This window comes from Drosophila mauritiana, unplaced genomic scaffold (assembly GCF_004382145.1).
Source record: "Drosophila mauritiana strain mau12 unplaced genomic scaffold, ASM438214v1 U_181, whole genome shotgun sequence".
NCBI classification, from domain to species: Eukaryota; Metazoa; Arthropoda; class Insecta; order Diptera; family Drosophilidae; genus Drosophila; species Drosophila mauritiana.
This window is the reverse complement of record NW_022881313.1, coordinates 1,816-25,216: the sequence shown is the minus strand read 5'-3', so window position 1 is coordinate 25,216 and position 23,401 is coordinate 1,816. Positions and strand designations below refer to the sequence as shown.

The 23,401-nt window shown below is 38.7% G+C and overlaps 5 non-coding genes and 1 pseudogene across 5 annotated transcripts; all 6 read right to left on the bottom strand.

The window, feature by feature from the left end:
- LOC117149250 lies at positions 1-3,336 on the bottom strand (annotated as a pseudogene; the record flags this gene model as incomplete).
- Positions 3,337-3,731: 395 nt separating this feature from the next.
- On the bottom strand, positions 3,732-3,910 carry LOC117149251. The gene has a single exon (XR_004460151.1). It is a non-coding gene; the product is annotated as a 5.8S ribosomal RNA (ribosomal RNA).
- A 680-nt stretch (positions 3,911-4,590) lies between these two features.
- On the bottom strand, positions 4,591-6,589 carry LOC117149253. The gene has a single exon (XR_004460153.1). It is a non-coding gene; the product is annotated as a small subunit ribosomal RNA (ribosomal RNA).
- An 8,464-nt stretch (positions 6,590-15,053) lies between these two features.
- LOC117149254 lies at positions 15,054-18,988 on the bottom strand. Its single transcript, XR_004460154.1, has one exon. It is a non-coding gene; the product is annotated as a large subunit ribosomal RNA (ribosomal RNA).
- A 396-nt stretch (positions 18,989-19,384) lies between these two features.
- Positions 19,385-19,563, bottom strand: LOC117149249. Its single transcript, XR_004460150.1, has one exon. It is a non-coding gene; the product is annotated as a 5.8S ribosomal RNA (ribosomal RNA).
- Positions 19,564-20,246: 683 nt separating this feature from the next.
- On the bottom strand, positions 20,247-22,238 carry LOC117149252. Its single transcript, XR_004460152.1, has one exon. It is a non-coding gene; the product is annotated as a small subunit ribosomal RNA (ribosomal RNA).
- Between the last annotated feature and the right edge of the window lie 1,163 nt (positions 22,239-23,401).

The following is a 23,401-nucleotide window of genomic DNA, read 5'->3' as shown; positions in this document are numbered from 1 at the left end:
ACAGCGGTGGCAGCAGCGTTGGCAGCGATGGCAGCGTTGCCGTAGCCGCCCGGGCGTCCTCCAGCGACGAAAACGCCTCCTCAAGTACACCAACGGGTTCTGGCACTCCATTCGACGCCAGGGCAACCAATTTCGCCTGCGTCGGCGCCGAGCTCTTAGAGGCCAGATGGCTTCTGCGCCTGCCTCGTCTGGATTTCCTCGAGGCACTACATTCCGCTCAGGCACTCGCGCTGCTGTCGCTCTCGGTCGGCATAACTCCGATGGTGGCTCCTCCTACCGTCGACGCCAGCAACCGTATGCTCGTTTGCTCACTGACAAAAGGTAGATGCTCTAGAGCTCCACCTATCGGTAGCGTCTGGTAGCACTAAACTGTCCCTAGACACAAACCCTAGCAGTGACTGCCACCAATAAGCTTTTTGACAGCTGCTCAAAAAGCTTACTCGAAAAACTTACTCGTAAGCTCGCCTCGCAGCACGTGCGGAGTGGAAAATTTCCAATAGTTTATTGTTAATAATTTCCAAACCGCTTGTTTTTAACACTCGACAATTTTCACTCGACTTCCGCGGAGCACTAAATCACCGATTTAATTACTTTCCAACAAGGAAAACTTAGTTATTCGCAATCTGTACACGAGCGCAACGAAAACACGTCCGTCGTTAATCCATTCATGCGCGTCACTAATTAGATGACGAGGCATTTGGCTACCTTAAGAGAGTCATAGTTACTCCGCCGTTGACCCGCGCTTACTTGAATTTCTTCACTTTGACATTCAGAGCACTGGGCAGAAATCACATTGTGTCAACACCCGCTAGGGCCATCACAATGCTTTGTTTTAATTAGACAGTCGGATTCCCCAAGTCCGTGCCAGTTCTGAATTGATTGTTAATTGATAATCGTTATAATTGATAAGAACTAATTGGTTTAACCCAAATAGTATTCTTAAAAATTTTAGCAAGAAAGTTCCACAATTGGCTACGTAACTAAACTATCCGGGGAACAAGTAACTAACATAAATGCTAGAAACTCTATTTACCCAGAACGAGCACATAAACCATGTTATTGTTTCCCAATCAAGCCCGACTATCTCAATCTTCAGAGCCAATCCTTATCCCGAAGTTACGGATCTAATTTGCCGACTTCCCTTACCTACATTATTCTATCGACTAGAGACTCTTCACCTTGGAGACCAGCTGCGGATATTGGTACGGCCTGTTGAGAAGTTTGCGTGTCCCCACCATAAATTTTCAAGGTCCGAGGAGAAAATATCGACACAACAGTATATGTCATGCTCTTCTAGCCCATCTACCATATCTCTCTGCGAAAGACTTCCATGGTAGTACGGCTATAAAACAGAAAAGAAAACTCTTCCGATATCTCTCGACGGCTTCTTTATGGTCGTTCCTGTTGCCAGGATGAGCACGAGGCCCATATTTAATAACAAACGGATACTCAACAGGTTACGGAATTGGAACCGTATTCCCTTTCGTTCAAAATTATTCAAGTGTATTATATTCGCTTTGTTTATATAGTTAGGCATTTTTGTTTTACTTGAAAATTTTCGGCTTTCGCCTTGAACTTAGGACCGACTAACTCGTGATCAACCACTGTTCACACGAAACCCTTCTCCACTTCAGTCCTCCAAGGTCTCATTCGATTATTTGCTACTACCACCAAGATCTGTACCAATGGCAGCTCCATGCAGGCTTACGCCAAACACTTCTACGCATACCATTGTACCTTCCTACTCACTAAAGTTTCAAAATTTATATCACAAGTAATATAAATCATCTACTTTAGCGGTAATGTATAGGTATACAACTTAAGCGCCATCCATTTTAAGGGCTAGTTGCTTCGGCAGGTGAGTTGTTACACACTCCTTAGCGGATTTCGACTTCCATGATCACCGTCCTGCTGTTTTAAGCAACCAACGCCTTTCATGGTATCTGCATGAGTTGTTAATTTGGGCACCGTAACATTACGTTTGGTTCATCCCACAGCGCCAGTTCTGCTTACCAAAAGTGGCCCACTGGGCACATTATATCATAACCTTGAACTTCATATCAAGAAAGTTAAGGTTCTTACCCATTTAAAGTTTGAGAATAGGTTAAGATCGTTTCGACCCTAAGGCCTCTAATCATTCGCTTTACCAGATAAGATTATTTTATATATAATATTAAAATGCACCAGCTATCCTGAGGGAAACTTCGGAAGGAACCAGCTACTAGATGGTTCGATTGGTCTTTCGCCCCTATACTCAATTCTGACAATCGATTTGCACGTCAGAACTGTTTCGGTCTTCCATCAGGGTTTCCCCTGACTTCAACCTGATCAAGTATAGTTCACCATCTTTCGGGTCACAGCATATATGCTCAAGGTACGTTCCAGTTAGAGGCATAAATAATATAAATATACATTATACATAACTATATAGAACGCCCCGGGATTGTGTTAATTAGCTATAAATAGCTAAAAAACTAATCCCATTATTAGTCAAGTTAATTACGCTATTAGGTTTACATCCCAATAACTTGCACATATGTTAGACTCCTTGGTCCGTGTTTCAAGACGGGTCCCGAAGGTATCCTGAATCTTTCGCATTGTTAATCATACAAGAGCATATAATAAACACAAAAATCAATGATAATTATGCCCCGAAAAATAACGCTCTGTAATAATATAAATCTATCAGCACTTTATCAAATTAATAACATTTATTCTGTGTTAAAATGCAAGCAATTTAATTGGAATAAACTATAAGTTATATTTTATGATAAATTTGGGATATGCTAATAGATTACAATGTCCTTATATGGAAAAAATGCACATTATTCTTAATAATATTATTTAAATATTACAATTTTAATGATGAATTTTCCATAACGGATATTCAGGTTCATCGGGCTTAACCTCTAAGCAGTTTCACGTACTGTTTAACTCTCTATTCAGAGTTCTTTTCAACTTTCCCTCACGGTACTTGTTTACTATCGGTCTCATGGTTATATTTAGTTTTAGATGGAGTTTACCACCCACTTAGTGCTGCACTATCAAGCAACACGACTCTTTGGAAACATCATCTAGTAATCATTAACGTTATACGGGCCTGGCACCCTCTATGGGTAAATGGCCTCATTTAAGAAGGACTTAAATCATTAATTCTCATACTAGAATATTGACGCTCCATACACTGCATCTCACATTTGCCATATAGACAAAGTGACTTAGTGCTGAACTGTTTTCTTTTCGCTCGCCGCTACTAAGAAAATCCTTGTTAGTTTCTTTTCCTCCCCTAATTAATATGCTTAAATTCAGGGGGTAGTCCCATATGAGTTGAGGTTGTATATATAACTATTTTTTGCCATAAATTCTTTATATATAAATGATAAAACAATCAATTAAATTCGTTATAAATAGTTCCAATAGTTCTTGTAAGCAAAGTTATTTTTTATCCATTTAACGAACCAACGAAGAATAATAACAAAACCAAGATTTTTCTTTTTCCGAATCATTAATAAGAGACAATTCTAGATGAAAAATATTTCAATTTTTTATGCTAGACATTTCTCAGTATTATTTGATTGAAAAGAAAAATATTTCTCTTCGTTTTTCACATTCAAATGTGAGATAATGTTTTTCATTTCTTTTTTAATATTATGAATAAAATCATTATTTAATCCAATAATATACCATATGCTTATAAAAAATTTATAAACAACTTAATTAGCATAGTCTTACAACCCTCAACCATATGTAGTCCAAGCAGCACTATAAAATTAATTAAAGTACATAACAGCATGGACTGCGATATGCGTTCAAAATGTCGATGTTCATGTGTCCTGCAGTTCACACGATGACGCACAGTTTGCTGCGTTCTTCATCGACCCATGAGCCGAGTGATCCACCGCTTAGAGTTTTATAATTCATTTTTATAATATCAATATTGTTTTTATTGAAAGAAATTAAAAATACACCATTTTACTGGCATATATCAATTCCTTCAATAAATTTATTTTTATACCTAAAAATAAATGTTGCGATATGTCTTAGTTTCATATAAGCATTATGTATCATAAAAATCTGGTTATGGTTTGCTATTTTGGGTGACACATACTGCAAAATTTATATAAAACATTAACCTGATGGATGACAGGTACAAACATTGTATTTTAGGTTGTTGCATTAGCCAACGTATGCTCATAACATAGATGAACAATACATATTCGCAACGCGTGTATATTATGGTCCATATACACACACTTATTTTGAATACCACATTCAAAATTATTTTAATTTTAATTCGACTTCTACTTTCAAATTTTGTTCAGTTTCTTCGATTTCCATTTTCGAGAATTTGTTTTTATAGGAAACGCCATTGTTGTAGTAGGTACTGCCACAAATACGCACAACAACATTAATAATGTTAAAGTCTTTTTATGAGGTTGCCAAGCCCCACATATAAAATAAAAGCCATCTTCATTTTATTTTGACTTTAACTTTTGATTCCGTGGAATCATTTTGTAATATTTTTATTTTGGTAAATTGTATTTATTTGTATTATAACAAATGTTTATTAACGATAAGGATATTATACAATAATGATCCTTCCGCAGGTTCACCTACGGAAACCTTGTTACGACTTTTACTTCCTCTAAATAATCAAGTTCGGTCAACTTTTGCGAAACAACCGTAACACGCAAGGCGTCACAGTGATCACGTCCGGAGACCTCACTAAATAATTCAATCGGTAGTAGCGACGGGCGGTGTGTACAAAGGGCAGGGACGTAATCAATGCGAGTTAATGACTCACACTTACTGGGAATTCCAAGTTCATGTGAACAGTTTCAGTTCACAATCCCAAGCATGAAAGTGGTTCAGCGGTTTACCCGGACCTCTCGGTCTAGGAAATACACGTTGATACTTTCATTGTAGCGCGCGTGCAGCCCAGGACATCTAAGGGCATCACAGACCTGTTATTGCTCAATCTCATTATTGCTAGACGCAATTTGTCCATTTAAGAAGCTAGTGTCCTTATAATGGGACAAACCAACAGGTACGGCTCCACTTACATAAACACATTCAAACACAATAAACATTTTACTGCCACCATGAATGAAGGCTACATAAGCTTCAGCACCATAATCCTGAAGATATCTATTTAATATATTTGAGTCTCGTTCGTTATCGGAATTAACCAGACAAATCACTCCACGAACTAAGAACGGCCATGCACCACCACCCATAGATTCGAGAAAGAGCTATCAATCTGTCTTACACACTTATGTTCGGACCTGGTAAGTTTTCCCGTGTTGAGTCAAATTAAGCCGCAGGCTCCACTCCTGGTGGTGCCCTTCCGTCAATTCCTTTAAGTTTCAGCTTTGCAACCATACTTCCCCCGGAGCCCAAAAGCTTTGGTTTCCCGGGAAGCGACTGAGAGAGCCATAAAAGTAGCTACACCCAATTGCTAGCTGGCATCGTTTATGGTTAGAACTAGGGCGGTATCTGATCGCCTTCGAACCTCTAACTTTCGTTCTTGATTAATGAAAACATCTTTGGCAAATGCTTTCGCTTAAGTTAGTCTTACGACGGTCCAAGAATTTCACCTCTCGCGTCGTAATACTAATGCCCCCAAACTGCTTCTATTAATCATTACCTCTTGATCTGAAAACCAATGAAAGCAGAACAGAGGTCTTATTTCATTATCCCATGCACAGAATATTCAGGCATTTGAAGCCTGCTTTAAGCACTCTAATTTGTTCAAAGTAATAGTACCGGCCCACAATAACACTCGTTTAAGAGCACTAGTGCAGGTTTTTAAATAGGAGGAACATATGAAAAAATACAAGTATTTAATCACATATAAGAACTCCACCGGTAATACGCTTACATACATAAAGGTATAGTACTAACCACAATTGTAAGTTGTACTACCCGTATGAAGCACAAGTTCAACTACGAACGTTTTAACCGCAACAACTTTAATATACGCTATTGGAGCTGGAATTACCGCGGCTGCTGGCACCAGACTTGCCCTCCAATTGGTCCTTGTTAAAGGATTTAAAGTGTACTCATTCCAATTACAGGGCCTCGGATATGAGTCCTGTATTGTTATTTTTCGTCACTACCTCCCCGAGCTGGGAGTGGGTAATTTACGCGCCTGCTGCCTTCCTTAGATGTGGTAGCCGTTTCTCAGGCTCCCTCTCCGGAATCGAACCCTGATTCCCCGTTACCCGTTGCAACCATGGTAGTCCTAGATACTACCATCAAAAGTTTGATAGGGGCAGACATTTGAAAGATCTGTCGTCGGTACAAGACCATACGATCTGCATGTTATCTAGAGTTCAACCAATATAACGATCTTGCGATCGCTTGGTTTTAGGCCTAATAAAGCACATGTCCCATAAGGTTCATGTTTTAAATTGCATGTATTAGCTCTAGAATTAACCACAGTTATCCAAGTAACTGTTAACGATCTAAGGAACCATAACTGATATAATGAGCCTTTTGCGGTTTCACTTTTAATTCGTGTGTACTTAGACATGCATGGCTTAATCTTTGAGACAAGCATATAACTACTGGCAGGATCAACCAGAATAATGTTTTTCCTTCATATTCCATTCATATATTTTGAATCGAAATAAGCAATATAATAGATATATAGATATATAGATTTTTCACTTTATATAATTCCATGATTTTTATTATATTGAATAAAATTCAATATTTCGCCTTTGGGTAAAATTTTAAATATATAAGTAAAAAAATCCATTCGATTACGGCCATTTTTATATAGCATTCGTAATCCATATTTTCATTTTTAATTTATACTTGTTTTACCAATATAACAAGAATTTCATCTAATTATTGTAATATATATATTTCTATAATTTTATCTTTTTATACATACATATTTCATTATAAAATATCATTTTATTTCCAACATACATAATTATTGTATCACACATGTACAATTTTTGTTTAACCATATAAATATTAAGTTAAATCATTTGCATTTTGAAGATAAATTTAAAATTTATCTCTTTTCATATATATCTCTGGTAATATATAACATAAAAACCAAGCGCATATGATAATATTTCCACATTTAATATATAATTTTATATTTCTTTCATAAGAATCCATATTTGTATTATACCGTAACGATATAATATCCAACTATACGGCAGGTATAAATTAATATTTGCCTGCCTCCAAAAATTAACGATAATATATGGAAACGATTTGTTATTCTATATATAATAGAAACTTGACTTTTGTTTCAACGATATTATCTATAAAGCGTATATTCCTATTATCCGCGGAGCCAAGTCCCGTGTTCTATAGAACTGAGAAACAAATTTGTACGGATAATAATATACTTTATTGTATGTAACCAATATAAACATAATCCGAAATAAATATTTCGAATAATGCGGGAGGTCGGCAACCACTGCCTACCTATAGTAGTTTTTTGAACCCGCTGTCCTCAAAGCGGGTATTTTCAATTCCGTTTGCCACCCAACATACGGGCTATTCTCTTATATATTAAGAGATTATAGGAACATTTCATTTTTTTTCCATTATTCATATATAATATGATTATTTTTCCCTTATACATATAATAATTAATCATTTTCATATGTATATTATTTATTTACTCATATTATTGCCAAAATCATATGAATACATAAGTTTTGAACAATATGAGAGGTCGGCAACCACTGCCTACCTATAGTAGTTTTTGAACCTCTGTCGTAATTCCGGTCGTTTACACTACTATACCCTCTCACTATAATGGCTTTTCTCTATAATACTAAGAGAATGTGGGATATTTTCAGCATTTTTTTCCCTTATACATATAATAATTAATCATTTTCATATGTATATTATTTAATTTACTCATATTATTGCCAAAATCATATGAATACATAAGTTTTGAACAATATGAGAGGTCGGCAACCACTGCCTACCTATAGTAGTTTTTGAACCTCTGTCGTAATTCCGGTCGTTTACACTACTATACCCTCTCACTATAATGGCTTTTCTCTATAATACTAAGAGAATGTGGGATATTTTCAGCATTTTTTCCCTTATACATATAATAATTAATCATTTTCATATGTATATTATTTAATTTACTCATATTATTGCCAAAATCATATGAATACATAAGTTTTGAACAATATGAGAGGTCGGCAACCACTGCCTACCTATAGTAGTTTTTGAACCCTCTGTCGTAATTCCGGTCGTTTACACTACTATACCCTCTCACTATAATGGCTTTTCTCTATAATACTAAGAGAATGTGGGATATTTTCAGCATTTTTTCCCTTATACATATAATAATTAATCATTTTCATATGTATATTATTTAATTTACTCATATTATTGCCAAAATCATATGAATACATAAGTTTTGAACAATATGAGAGGTCGGCAACCACTGCCTACCTATAGTAGTTTTTGAACCTCTGTCGTAATTCCGGTCGTTTACACTACTATACCCTCTCACTATAATGGCTTTTCTCTATTATACTAAGAGAATGTGGGATATTTTCAGCATTTTTTCCCTTATACATATAATAATTAATAATTTTCATATGTATATTATTTAATTTACTCATATAATTGCCAAAATCATATGAATACATAAGTTTTGAACAATATGAGAGGTCGGCAACCACTGCCTACCTATAGTAGTTTTTGAACCTCTGTCGTAATTCGGTCGTTTACACTACTATACCCTCTCACTATAATGGCTTTTCTCTATAATACTAAGAGAATGTGGGAATATTTCAGCATTTTTTCCCCTATACATATAATAATTAATAATTTTCATATGTATAATTATTTAATTTACTCATATAATTGCCAAAATCATATGAATACATAAGTTTTGAACAATATGAGAGGTCGGCAACCACTGCCTACCTATAGTAGTTTTTTGAACCCTCTGTCGTAATTCGGTCGTTTACACTACTATACCCTCTCACTATAATGGCTTTTCTCTATAATACTAAGAGAATGTGGGAATATTTCAGCATTTTTTCCCCTATACATATAATAATTAATAATTTTCATATGTATATTATTTAATTTACTCATATAATTGCCAAATCATATAAATACATAAGTTTTGAACAATATCAGAGGTCAGCAACGGTCCTTTCCTCTATAATACTAAGATAATATGGGAATATTTTCAGCATTTTTTCCCTTATACATTTATACATATAATAATTAATCATTTTCATATGTATATTATTTAATTTACTCATATTATTGCCAAAATCATATAAATACATAAGTTTTGAACAATATCAGAGGTCAGCAACGGTCTTTTCCTCTATAATACTAAGATAATGTGGGGAATATTTCATCATTTTTTCCCTTATACATTTATACATATAATATTTAATCATTTTATATGTATTTATTTAATTTACTCATATAATTGCCAAAATCATATAAATACATAAGTTTTGAACAATATCAGAGGTCGGCAACGGTCTTTCCTCTATAATACTAAGATAATGGGAATTTTCAGCATTTTTTCCCTTATACATATAATAATTAATCATTTTCATATGTATATTATTTAATTTACTCGTATAATTGCCAAAATCCTATGAAGACATAAGAGAATACAATATGAGAGGTCGGCGCAACCATAATATAGTAGTTGATGACGAGGTGTTTGGCAACTTGATACAATTCTTTAAAAAGTCTTTATATTAATTATATGATAGGGACAATATCATATGCGTCACTAAATTGATGACGAGGTTTTGGCAACGTGACACAAATCATTAAAGTCTTTATATTAATTATATGATAGAGACAATATCATATGCGTCACTAAATTGATGACGAGGTATTTGGCAACTTGATAGAATTCTTTAAAGTCTTTATATCAAAAATTATATGATAGGGACAATATCATATGCGTCACTAAATTGATGACGAGGTGTTTGGCAACTTGACACAATTCATTAAAGTCTTTATATTAATTATATGATAGCAATATCATATGCGTCACTAAATTGATGACGAGGTATCAACTTGATACAATTCTTTAAAGTTTTTATATCAAATTATATGATAGGGACAATATCATATGCGTCACTAAATTGATGACGAGGTGTTTGGCAACTTGACACAATTCATTAAAGTCTTTATATTAATTATATGATAGGGACAATATCATATGCGTCACTAAATTGATGACGAGGTATTTGGCAACTTGAGTGGGAGCGTCACTAAATTGATGACGACAACTTGACACAATTCATTAAAGTCTTTACAATATCATATACCAATTCTTGCGGATCGACAGCAAATTGTTAGCAAATTGTTCACAGTTGTAAGTCCCGTTACTTGTGCCCAGCCACTTCGCGTCGCGTGATCTTGTCGCGCGTTTTGATTGGCCCAGCCAACGTACCTAACGGTAGTTCGCACTAACACCATCGCACACCGAGTGTGCGTGTTATCAGCGCAAAAAACCCAGTGCTCGAAGCAGCGGTATAATTGCAAAGCAGCAGCCACGTGCTGCCTGGCTCACCGGCTTACGGTGCCCAGCTTCCCCCCCCCCCCCCTCTCACTCCTTATCAACTTTGGAGAAGATGGACTGGCAGGCCCCCGCGCACCCAAGCTTGGAACAACACCACGCAAAAAGGCTCTGAGAACACGCAAGAGCAGCTCCAGCAGCGAGGGAAGCACCTCGCATACAGAGCCGGGCGAGATAAAGCGAAAACCGGCAAAGAAAGCACAGGGAGAGGAGCTGGAAGATAAGCCAAGCACTAGCGCAGCTCTGCGCAAGAAGCTCGCCAACAACGCCTTCGCTTTACTCTCGACCGAAGAAGACGAGTACGACCAAGAGAGCTCTGATGACGAACCCGGACCTAAAGACGATTCCAAGCCCAAGACCCCCGAGAAACCAAAGCCCACCCCGAAGACCATCAAGCCACCTCCGATTTTTATCCCCGATGACCAACATCTCGGCACTCGTCAAGATGATCACGACTCTTGTAGGCCCGAAGAACAATTTTACCTACAAGACCGTGAATGGCAACAACGTACGTGTCATGATGCCGGACAAAGAGTCCTATACAGCTCTGCGTCTCCAACTTGTGGCCCAAAACAAGAGGCATCGGACTTTCCAGCCGAAAGATGAACGTGCATACAAGGTTGTCATCAAAGGACTCCACCACTCCACCGATCGTGAGGAAATCATTGAAGACCTTCGCAGACAAGGGCACGCTGTTAGAGATCTGCACAATCCCATTGGCAGAAGAACTAAAGAACCGCTGGGAATATTCTTCGCCAACCTGGAGCCTTCCAGCAACAACAAAGACGTCTACCAAGTCAAGCGGATCTGCAGGTCGGTAGTAACCATTGAACCGCCGCAGAAGTTCAACGACGTGCCTCAATGCTTCAGGTGCCAAGGATTCGGTCATACACAGCGTTACTGCTTCCTGGAATACCGATGTGTAAAGTGTGGAGGCCCTCACGAATCGAGGGCATGTGAGAAGAGGGAGGACGACAAAGCGTGCTGCTTCCACTGCCAGGCGGACCATCCTGCGTCTTTCAAGGGATGCCCTGCATACAAAAGGGCCAAAGCACTCGCTGCTCCGAAAACAGGCCCGTCGCTAATGCTAACAAGGCGCCGCCCGTGGCATCACCAAACGTCACCTCTGGCAGGAGCTACCGAGACGCCCTCAACGGAGTGCACGCAGCACCGCAGAATCCCACAACCCCAGTCCAAACCCAAACAGAAACCCCACACTCCGGTCAGATGTTCGCTCGCATGGAAGGAATGATGGAAAGGATGATGGAGCGCATGTTCACCCAGATGACACAGCTGGTGGCCACCATTCTCAACAGCAAGTCATGCAACTAAAGCTCCACCTAGTCGTCTGGAATGCGAACGGCCTGCAGAACAGCAAGGCCATAGTCGAGCACCATCTGAAGACCCACCAGATCGATATCCTACTCGTAGCCGAAACCCACTTCTCCCCCAGATCCCACTTTAATATCAGCGGATATGACCTCATCCATGCAGACCATCCTTCTGGCAGAGCACGCGGTGGAGCAGCCATCCTCATCAGGAGCGGTATTCAATACCTAGAGCTGCCCGCGTTTCAGCAAGACTGGGCACAATGTCCTGTCATCAGGATTGTCAGCCCGCAAGGAGATTTAGACATTGGAGCGGTCTACTTTCCCCCAGATACCGCATAACAGCATCTCACTCAGTGAGTTCTTCGAGCATTTTGGGCCCCGCTTCATAGCAGCTGGAGATTATAACGCCAAACATTCTTGGTGGGGATCGCGCGCCAACAACCCCAAAGGGAAAACTCTGTTTGGGTACCTGCAACGCCACCGACTGGACTGCCACTCCACTGGCGAGCCCACTCACTGGCCAACGAATCCCCTCAAGACTCCAGACCTACTGGACTTTGCTGTGTCGAAAGGCATAGGGCATGCGAAGATCAGCTGCACAACAAATGCTGATCTCCTGTCAGACCACTGTGCAATAAACGTGCTAATCAACACGCCAGTCCTCAGGAAAACCCCGCTCAGAAGGCTCACTGGAAAATATACCGACGCCGCCAAGTTCGCGTCCTGGATGCTCTCCACCGTCAATCCGAACCCCATCCTCAACACACCCAGGAACATTGATGAAGCTATCGGGAATCTCACCAGGCAGATGCAAAACGCTGCGGAATTCGCAAGCCCACCGCCACCAAAGACTGCGAGAACACCTAGCAGGGACCTCCACCTCTGGTCCCGGAAATTGCGGCACTCGTGACTGAGAAGAGGCGTCTCAGGAGAGTTTGGTTCTTGACGCGCAATCCAAGAGACAAAACAGCGCTCAATCACGCCACAAAGGAGTTGAAGGACAAGATCTCCAGCCTACGCCAGGACTCCTTCCTCAGATTCCTCGAGGAACTCTCTCCCGGGGACCCAGACCACAATCTGTGGAACGTCACCCGCCACATTAAACGACCAGCCAAAAAGGTTTCCGCAGTGCGCAAAGCAGATGGATCCTGGTGCCGTTCGGATGCTGAAAGAGCAGAAGCTTTCGCCGAACACCTTTACAACGCCTTCTCTCCGTTCGACTGCTGCACTGCCGAAGAACATGCTGAAACAGCCCGGTTTCTCAATAGCCCAAGCTCTCCCGGTCCCCCGTTGGAACCAGTCGACCCTGAGGAAGTTGCGCAGGAGATTGCTCTACTGAAAACAACAAATCTCCAGGCCTGGATCGTATAGATGCGGCGGCCCTAAAAATGCTCCCATTCCCTGCACACAAATGCTGGCCAGCATTTACAACAGCTGCTTCCGGCTAGGGTACTTCCCGGAAGAGTGGAAAAGAGCAGAGGTTATTGTCCTCCTCAAGCCTGGTAAGCCTGAAGCCAATCTCGCCTCCTATCGTCCGATTAGTTTGCTGGCAATCCTCTCCAAAATACTCGAAAGAGTATTTTTTGCGCAGAGTATGGATGAGGCTGGTTTGATCCCCGATCACCAGTTTGGCTTCAGGCGCTCCCACGGAACACCAGAGCAATGCCACCGGCTAGTCGAACGGATCCTCGAGGCATTCGAGCAAAAGAAATACTGCTGCGCTGTAATGCTCGACGTGAAGCAGGCATTCGACAGAGTTTGGCATCCTGGACTCCTCCATAAACTCAAATCCTACCTCCCAAGCCCCCATTTTACCCTCCTCAAATCCTACACTGAGGGAAGAGCATTCCAAGTCAGATGCGGAAGTGCAATAAGCCTACCCAGACTGATCAGAGCTGGAGTTCCGCAAGGCAGTGCGGACCAATACTGTACACCCTTTACACCGCAGACCTTCCCATAATCCCCTCCAGGAACCTAACTATAGCGACTTATGCAGATGACACGGCTTTCCTCGCCTCCTCATCCGACCCACGAGAAGCCTCCGAAACAATCCAAAGGCAAATGGACGCGCTACATCCCTGGCTCAGCAGGTGGAACATCGTAGAACGCGGAAAAAATCTACCCAAACAACATTTGCACTAAGGAGAGGAGACTGCCCACCGGTCACGCTAAACGGAGTCATCATTCCCAACGCACCCGCACCCAAGTACCTAGGACTTACCCTGGACCGCAGGCTCACTTGGCGTCCCCACATCGTCAGCAAACGCATACAGGCCGATGCGCGTCTGAGGCAGATGCATTGGCTTATTGGGAGAGGGTCCAAGCTAAGGCAGAACCACAAAATCCTGGTGTACAAGGCAATTCTCAAGCCCATCTGGACCTACGGGATACAGCTATGGGGCACGGCAAGCCACACGAATCGCCTGCGTATACAGCGGTTCCAGAATAGGTGCTTGAGAATTGCCTGTAATGCGCATCCCTACCACGAGAATGTCGCCATACATAGGGAACTTGGAATCCCACAAGTCGATGAAATCTCCAGGCTCAGCGAGAGATACCTGAAAAGGCTCGAAAACCACCCTAACACCTCGCCACCAACCTGTTAGACAATAGCCAAACAAGCAGACGTCTCATGAGGAGACACCCTCTCGATCTTCCACAACAATAGACAACACATATAAAACCCGCCACAAATACATGTACAATAGTATCCCTTAAGCTAATGTTCCCCGCAAAACCATTTAATTATTGTCCACTAGGACAGATTTTAAATAAATAAACGCACGCTAAAAAAAAAAAAAAAAAAAAAAAAAAAAAACTAAATTGATGACGACAAAGGCGGCCAACTTGGTGCATATGGATGACCAATACCAAAAATTATATGATAGGGACAATATCATATGCGTCACTAAATTGATGACGCAACTTGACACAATTCATTAAAGTCTTTATATTAATTATATGATATCATATGCGTCACTAAATTGATGACGAGGTATTTCTTTAAGATAGGGTCACTAAATTGATGACGAGGTATTTGGCAACTTGATATAATTCTTTAAAGTCTTTATATCAAAAATTATATGATAGGGACAATATCATATGCGTCACTAAATTGATGACGAGGTGTTTGTTTGGCTACAGGAAAAATCATTTATTTATCGAATCATCAAGCAAAGGATAAGCTTCAGTGGATCGCAGTATGGCAGCTGCTCAACCACTTACAACACCTTGCCTGTTACAAAAGTCGTTTACAATTGATTCTAGGCTTTGTCATTGTATTAAATAATGCTTTTATATGTAACTAGCGCGGCATCAGGTGATCGAAGATCCTCCTAATTTACTATGTTACAAATTACATTGGCATCACATCCATTGTCGTTTTAAAATAAATTATAAACTTTAAATGGTTTAGAAGCCATACAATGCAAATTGCCCCTTATTTATCATTGCAGTCCAGCACGGATACGACCTTAGAGGCGTTCAGGCATAATCCAACGGACGTAGCGTCATACCACTGTTCGCTCGAACAAGTATTGTGCCATTGGTCCGTACCTGCGGTTCCTCTCGTACTACGCAGGAATGCTGTCGCAACAACGTTTTGTCATTAGTAGGGTAAAACTAACCTGTCTCACGACGGTCTAAACCCAGCTCACGTTCCCTTGCATGGGTGAACAATCCAACGCTTGGTGAATTTTGCTTCACAATGATAGGAAGAGCCGACATCGAAGGATCAAAAAGCGACGTCGCTATGACGCTTGGCCGCCACAAGCCAGTTATCCCTATGGTAACTTTTCTGACACCTCTTGTTAAAAACTCTTTAAACCAAAAGGATCGATAGGCCGAGCTTTTGCTGTCCCTGTGTGTACTGAACACCGAGATCAAGTCAGCATTTGCCCTTTTGCTCTATGTGTGGTTTCTGTCCGCACTGAGCTGGCCTTGGGACACCTCCGTTATTATTTGAGAGATGTACCGCCCCAGTCAAACTCCCTACCTGGCAATGTCCTTGAATTGGATCATACCTGAGTAATTGGAGTTATACCAAATTTTCAAATCAAAAATACATAAATGCATCGTTTTATTAAAGAATTTGTTTGCGATTATATAACAAACTCGTGATACTTTGATCAAGAAGCTTGCATCAAAACCCAATACCATAAGATATAATAAATATATCCGTATAATGGCTAGGAAATGATACACGTTCCATTTAATCAAGTAAGTAAGGAAACAATAAGAGTAGTGGTATTTCATTGACGATACCAAACCGAGGTCTAATATCTCCCACTTATTCTACACCTCTTATGTCTCCTTACACTGCCAGATTAGAGTCAAGCTCAAAAGGGTCTTCTTTCCCCGCTAATTATTCCAAGCCCGTTCCCTTGGCTGTGGTTTCGCTAGATAGTAGATAGGGACAGTAGGAATCTCGTTAATCCATTCATGCGCGTCACTAATTAGATGACGAGGCATTTGGCTACCTTAAGAGAGTCATAGTTACTCCCGCCGTTGACCCGCGCTTACTTGAATTTCTTCACTTTGACATTCAGAGCACTGGGCAGAAATCACATTGTGTCAACACCCGCTAGGGCCATCACAATGCTTTGTTTTAATTAGACAGTCGGATTCCCCAAGTCCGTGCCAGTTCTGAATTGATTGTTAATTGATAATCGTTATAATTGATAAGAACTAATTGGTTTAACCAAATAGTATTCTTAAAAATTTTAGCAAGAAAGTTCCACAATTGGCTACGTAACTAAACTATCCGGGGAACAAGTAACTAACATAAATGCTAGAAACTCTATTTACCCAGAACGAGCACATAAACCATGTTATTGTTTCCCAATCAAGCCCGACTATCTCAATCTTCAGAGCCAATCCTTATCCCGAAGTTACGGATCTAATTTGCCGACTTCCCTTACCTACATTATTCTATCGACTAGAGACTCTTCACCTTGGAGACCAGCTGCGGATATTGGTACGGCCTGTTGAGAAGTTTGCGTGTCCCCACCATAAATTTTCAAGGTCCGAGGAGAAAATATCGACACAACAGTATATGTCATGCTCTTCTAGCCCATCTACCATATCTCTCTGCGAAAGACTTCCATGGTAGTACGGCTATAAAACAGAAAAGAAAACTCTTCCGATATCTCTCGACGGCTTCTTTATGGTCGTTCCTGTTGCCAGGATGAGCACGAGGCCCATATTTAATAACAAACGGATACTCAACAGGTTACGGAATTGGAACCGTATTCCCTTTCGTTCAAAATTATTCAAGTGTATTATATTCGCTTTGTTTATATAGTTAGGCATTTTTTTTTTTACTTGAAAATTTTCGGCTTTCGCCTTGAACTTAGGACCGACTAACTCGTGATCAACCACTGTTCACACGAAACCCTTCTCCACTTCAGGCTACTACCACCAAGATCTGTACCAATGGCAGCTCCATGCAGGCTTACGCCAAACACTTCTACGCATACCATTGTACCTTCCTACTCACTAAAGTTTCAAAATTTATATCACAAGTAATATAAATCATCTACTTTAGCGGTAATGTATAGGTATACAACTTAAGCGCCATCCATTTTAAGGGCTAGTTGCTTCGGCAGGTGAGTTGTTACACACTCCTTAGCGGATTTCGACTTCCATGATCACCGTCCTGCTGTTTTAAGCAACCAACGCCTTTCATGGTATCTGCATGAGTTGTTAATTTGGGCACCGTAACATTACGTTTGGTTCATCCCACAGCGCCAGTTCTGCTTACCAAAAGTGGCCCACTGGGCACATTATATCATAACCTTGAACTTCATATCAAGAAAGTTAAGGTTCTTACCCATTTAAAGTTTGAGAATAGGTTAAGATCGTTTCGACCCTAAGGCCTCTAATCATTCGCTTTACCAGATAAGATTATTTTATATAAATATTAAAATGCACCAGCTATCCTGAGGGAAACTTCGGAAGGAACCAGCTACTAGATGGTTCGATTGGTCTTTCGCCCCTATACTCAATTCTGACAATCGATTTGCACGTCAGAACTGTTTCGGTCTTCCATCAGGGTTTCCCCTGACTTCAACCTGATCAAGTATAGTTCACCATCTTTCGGGTCACAGCATATATGCTCAAGGTACGTTCCAGTTAGAGGCATAAATAATATAAATATACATTATACATAACTATATAGAACGCCCCGGGATTGTGTTAATTAGCTATAAATAGCTAAAAAACTAATCCCATTATTAGTCAAGTTAATTACGCTATTAGGTTTACATCCCAATAACTTGCACATATGTTAGACTCCTTGGTCCGTGTTTCAAGACGGGTCCCGAAGGTATCCTGAATCTTTCGCATTGTTAATCATACAAGAGCATATAATAAACACAAAAATCAATGATAATTATGCCATTATATAATTCCGAAAAATTAACGCTCTGTAATAAATATAAATCTATCAGCACTTTATCAAATTAATAACATTTATTCTGTGTTAAAATGCAAGCAATTTAATTGGAATAAACTATAAGTTATATTTTATGATAAATTTGGGATATGCTAATAGATTACAATGTCCTTATATGGAAAAAATGCACATTATTCTTAATAATATTATTTAAATATTACAATTTTAATGATGAATTTTCCATAACGGATATTCAGGTTCATCGGGCTTAACCTCTAAGCAGTTTCACGTACTGTTTAACTCTCTATTCAGAGTTCTTTTCAACTTTCCCTCACGGTACTTGTTTACTATCGGTCTCATGGTTATATTTAGTTTTAGATGGAGTTTACCACCCACTTAGTGCTGCACTATCAAGCAACACGACTCTTTGGAAACATCATCTAGTAATCATTAACGTTATACGGGCCTGGCACCCTCTATGGGTAAATGGCCTCATTTAAGAAGGACTTAAATCATTAATTTCTCATACTAGAATATTGACGCTCCATACACTGCATCTCACATTTGCCATATAGACAAAGTGACTTAGTGCTGAACTGTTTTCTTTTCGCTCGCCGCTACTAAGAAAATCCTTGTTAGTTTCTTTTCCTCCCCTAATTAATATGCTTAAATTCAGGGGTAGTCCCATATGAGTTGAGGTTGTATATATAAACTATTTTTTGCCATAAATTCTTTATATATAAATGATAAACAATCAATTAAATTCGTTATAAATAGTTCCAATAGTTCTTGTAAGCAAAGTTATTTTTTATCCATTTAACGAACCAACGAAGAATAATAACAAAACCAAGATTTTTCTTTTTCCGAATCATTAATAAGAGACAATTCTAGATGAAAAATATTTCAATTTTTTATGCTAGACATTTCTCAGTATTATTTTGATTGAAAAAGAAAATATTTCTCTTCGTTTTTCACATTCAAATGTGAGATAATGTTTTTCATTTCTTTTTTAATATTATGAATAAAATCATTATTTAATCCAATAATATACCATATGCTTATAAAAAATTTATAAACAACTTAATTAGCATAGTCTTACAACCCTCAACCATATGTAGTCCAAGCAGCACTATAAAATTAATTAAAGTACATAACAGCATGGACTGCGATATGCGTTCAAAATGTCGATGTTCATGTGTCCTGCAGTTCACACGATGACGCACAGTTTGCTGCGTTCTTCATCGACCCATGAGCCGAGTGATCCACCGCTTAGAGTTTTATAATTCATTTTTATATAATATCAATATTGTTTTTATTGAAAGAAATTAAAAATACACCATTTTACTGGCATATATCAATTCCTTCAATAAATTTATTTTTATACCTAAAAATAAATGTTGCGATATGTCTTAGTTTCATATAAGCATTATGTATCATAAAAATCTGGTTATGGTTTGCTATTTTGGGTGACACATACTGCAAAATTTATATAAAACATTAACCTGATGGATGACAGGTACAAACATTGTATATTTTAGGTTGTTGCATTAGCCAACGTATGCTCATAACATAGATGAACAATACATATTCGCAACGCGTGTATATTATGGTCCATATACACACACACTTATTTTGAATACCACATTCAAAATTATTTTAATTTTAATTCGACTTCTACTTTCAAATTTTGTTCAGTTTTCGATTTCCATTTTCGAGAATTTGTTTTTATAGGAAACGCCATGTTGTAGTAGGTACTGCCACAAATACGCACAACAACATTAATAATGTTAAAGTCTTTTTATGAGGTTGCCAAGCCCCACATATAAAATAAAAGCCATCTTCATTTTATTTTGACTTTAACTTTTGATTCCGTGGAATCATTTTGTAATATTTTTATTTTGGTAAATTGTATTTATTTGTATTATAACAAATGTTTATTAACGATAAGGATATTATACAATAATGATCCTTCCGCAGGTTCACCTACGGAAACCTTGTTACGACTTTTACTTCCTCTAAATAATCAAGTTCGGTCAACTTTTGCGAAACAACCGTAACACGCAAGGCGTCACAGTGATCACGTCCGGAGACCTCACTAAATAATTCAATCGGTAGTAGCGACGGGCGGTGTGTACAAAGGGCAGGGACGTAATCAATGCGAGTTAATGACTCACACTTACTGGGAATTCCAAGTTCATGTGAACAGTTTCAGTTCACAATCCCAAGCATGAAAGTGGTTCAGCGGTTTACCCGGACCTCTCGGTCTAGGAATACACGTTGATACTTTCATTGTAGCGCGCGTGCAGCCCAGGACATCTAAGGGCATCACAGACCTGTTATTGCTCAATCTCATTATTGCTAGACGCAATTTGTCCATTTAAGAAGCTAGTGTCCTTATAATGGGACAAACCAACAGGTACGGCTCCACTTACATAAACACATTCAAACACAATAAACATTTTACTGCCACCATGAATGAAGGCTACATAAGCTTCAGCACCATAATCCTGAAGATATCTATTTAATATATTTGAGTCTCGTTCGTTATCGGAATTAACCAGACAAATCACTCCACGAACTAAGAACGGCCATGCACCACCACCCATAGATTCGAGAAAGAGCTATCAATCTGTCTTACACACTTATGTTCGGACCTGGTAAGTTTTCCCGTGTTGAGTCAAATTAAGCCGCAGGCTCCACTCCTGGTGGTGCCCTTCCGTCAATTCCTTTAAGTTTCAGCTTTGCAACCATACTTCCCCCGGAGCCCAAAAGCTTTGGTTTCCCGGGAAGCGACTGAGAGAGCCATAAAAGTAGCTACACCCAATTGCTAGCTGGCATCGTTTATGGTTAGAACTAGGGCGGTATCTGATCGCCTTCGAACCTCTAACTTTCGTTCTTGATTAATGAAAACATCTTTGGCAAATGCTTTCGCTTAAGTTAGTCTTACGACGGTCCAAGAATTTCACCTCTCGCGTCGTAATACTAATGCCCCCAAACTGCTTCTATTAATCATTACCTCTTGATCTGAAAACCAATGAAAGCAAACAGAGGTCTTATTTCATTATCCCATGCACAGAATATTCAGGCATTTGAAGCCTGCTTTAAGCACTCTAATTTGTTCAAAGTAATAGTACCGGCCCACAATAACACTCGTTTAAGAGCACTAGTGCAGGTTTTTAAATAGGAGGAACATATGAAAAAATACAAGTATTTAATCACATATAAGAACTCCACCGGTAATACGCTTACATACATAAAGGTATAGTACTAACCACAATTGTAAGTTGTACTACCCGTATGAAGCACAAGTTCAACTACGAACGTTTTAACCGCAACAACTTTAATATACGCTATTGGAGCTGGAATTACCGCGGCTGCTGGCACCAGACTTGCCCTCCAATTGGTCCTTGTTAAAGGATTTAAAGTGTACTCATTCCAATTACAGGGCCTCGGATATGAGTCCTGTATTGTTATTTTTCGTCACTACCTCCCGAGCTGGGAGTGGGTAATTTACGCGCCTGCTGCCTTCCTTAGATGTGGTAGCCGTTTCTCAGGCTCCCTCTCCGGAATCGAACCCTGATTCCCCGTTACCCGTTGCAACCATGGTAGTCCTAGATACTACCATCAAAAGTTGATAGGGCAGACATTTGAAAGATCTGTCGTCGGTACAAGACCATACGATCTGCATGTTATCTAGAGTTCAACCAATATAACGATCTTGCGATCGCTTGGTTTTAGCCTAATAAAAGCACATGTCCCATAAGGTTCATGTTTTAATTGCATGTATTAGCTCTAGAATTACCACAGTTATCCAAGTAACTGTTAACGATCTAAGGAACCATAACTGATATAATGAGCCTTTTGCGGTTTCACTTTTAATTCGTGTGTACTTAGACATGCATGGCTTAATCTTTGAGACAAGCATATAACTACTGGCAGGATCAACCAGAATAATGTTTTTCCTTCATATTCCATTCATATATTTTGAATCGAAATAAGCAATATAATAGATATATAGATATATAGATTTTTCACTTTATATAATTCCATGATTTTTATTATATTGAATAAAATTCAATATTTCGCCTTTGGGTAAAATTTTAAATATATAAGTAAAAAAATCCATTCGATTACGGCCATTTTTATATAGCATTCGTAATCCATATTTTCATTTTTAATTTATACTTGTTTTACCAATATAACAAGAATTTCATCTAATTATTGTAATATATATATTTCTATAATTTTATCTTTTTATACATACATATTTCATTATAAAATATCATTTTATTTCCAACATACATAATTATTGTATCCACACATGTACAATTTTTGTTTAACCAATATAAATATTAAGTTAAATCATTTGCATTTTGAAGATAAATTTAAAATTTATCTCTTTTCATATATATCTCTGGTAATATATAACATAAAACCAAGCGCATATGATAATATTTCCACATTTAATATATAATTTTATATTTCTTTCATAAGAATCCATATTTGTATTATACCGTAACGATATAATAATCCAACTATACGGCAGGTAATAAATTAATATTTGCCTGCCTCCAAAAATTAACGATAATATATGGAAACGATTTGTTATTCTATATATAATAGAAACTTGACTTTTGTTTCAACGATATTATCTATAAAGCGTATATTCCTATTATCCGCGGAGCCAAGTCCCGTGTTCTATAGAACTGAGAAACAAATTTGTACGGATAATATAATATACTTTATTGTATGTAACCAATATAAACATAATCCGAAATAAATATTTCGAATAATGCGGGAGGTCGGCAACCACTGCCTACCTATAGTAGTTTTTGAACCCGCTGTCCTCAAAGCGGGTATTTTCAATTCCGTTTGCCACCCAACATACGGGCTATTCTCTTATATATTAAGAGATTATAGGAACATTTCATTTTTTTTCCATTATTCATATATAATATGATTTTTTTTCCCTTATACATATAATAATTAATCATTTTCATATGTATATTATTTAATTTACTCATATTATTGCCAAAATCATATGAATACATAAGTTTTGAACAATATGAGAGGTCGGCAACCACTGCCTACCTATAGTAGTTTTTGAACCCTCTG